Raw genomic sequence first — 1,625 nt, forward strand, 5'->3', positions numbered from 1 at the left:
GGCCTGCTCGCAATCACCAGGGCCCGGACCGGCTGAACGGGATGGGGATGCAGGACCCCAACCTGATGAACCAGCGCAATTTCACCTACGGTGGACTCCCCCCTCCAGCCGGGCAAAAACCGTGGCCCGAAGCCGCCGGATACCCCCATCCCTCCTCCAGCGCCCAGTATCAAATGTCTGGAGCGGCCAGCGCCATGTCCTCACACCCCCCCGTCCCCCATCCCGACTCCGCTGGCCGGACACGCCTGTCGTCTATGCTGGAGAGCCCGGAGATGCTGGCTATGCAGCAGCTGTCGGCCTCCTCTGGACCCCCCGCTGGTGCCCCTCAGCAGCACAGAGGCAGCTTCCAGCAGCCGGGGCCCCCGTCAGGAGCTGGCAGCATCCCAGCAAAACAGCCCCCCCCCACCCCTGAGGTTCAGCTGCTGCACCCAGCCCGAAACAAAGGGCCAGACAGCCAGCCTCCTCAGCCCGCAGACCCCAAAGGTAGCGCCGACCTTCTCCTTTTATTCAAACATGTTTGACTTTTTTATCTAAATAAATCCTTTTAATGCTGTTATGTTCATCAGCACATCCTCCACTCTGTCAAGAGCTTCATGCAGTTAGATTCTTACTATAACAAGGACATATTATTTTTTAAGAATTTTAAATGAGGACACGAACTACATTTGGTTGAAAATGTTCAATAACTCTGAAAATATTAAAGCTAAAATCACTAAACTTTCTCACATAACTAATTATCAGGTTCATTTACTGGATAACACCATATTTGTGGTAATAGTTGCACTATTTTTACTTGATTGTTAAAGCTACTTCAAACGTTCTCTGCTTAAGTATTAAAAGATAAAAGAAGTGTACGTGTTTAACCATGTTCACCACAAACTATTATTTTATTAGTCGACTAATTGGGTCATCCGCTAAGTGGATGTAAAGAACACACATTAACCATCATTAGCTTTAAACCACGTGTCAAAGCCAAGGACCGGACCGGATCGGACCGGATCGGACCGGATCTGGTCCTCCTTAAACTGTAAAAAGTTACAGTTTAAAAAATGTAAATTATATGAAGTGTTAAAGCAGGAGTGTCAAAGTAAATCACACAGGGGCCAAAATCCAAAACACACCTTAGATCAAACAGGATAAACATTAATGAACACTCTAGAACTACATTTTAAAACTTTAAAACTTAACATAATTACGAACTATATATATAGCATTACCTGTGATAATGCTAGTGTGAATGCTGTAAGCTGAATTGGGCTGCTGAAGATGCTGAAATTGATAGCTGAAAGCTAAAATGTTAGCTAAATGCAATATCAACCTAAAAATTGAAAGAAAAAAAAGGGAAATTAAATTAGCTAAAACAGCTAGCATGTAGCTGAAATATTAGCTAAACTCCAAAATAGCCTAAAAAATCTTAGTAAATGTCAAAATATTCCAAAAGGTAACAGAATGCCAATTTTTAAAACTTTTAAACTGTAACTTCTTAACATAATTCTGAATAATAAAAAGGCAGGAATATTATTCCAAAATAAATCAACTTAAACCCTAAATAACTTTCAATATTTTACTCTCCAAAAAAATATATTTGGTCAAAATTATACAAGTTAGAAATGAGCTCAAGATAA

Source organism: Oryzias melastigma, unplaced genomic scaffold (assembly GCF_002922805.2).
Source record: "Oryzias melastigma strain HK-1 unplaced genomic scaffold, ASM292280v2 sc02152, whole genome shotgun sequence".
NCBI classification, from domain to species: domain Eukaryota; kingdom Metazoa; phylum Chordata; class Actinopteri; order Beloniformes; family Adrianichthyidae; genus Oryzias; species Oryzias melastigma.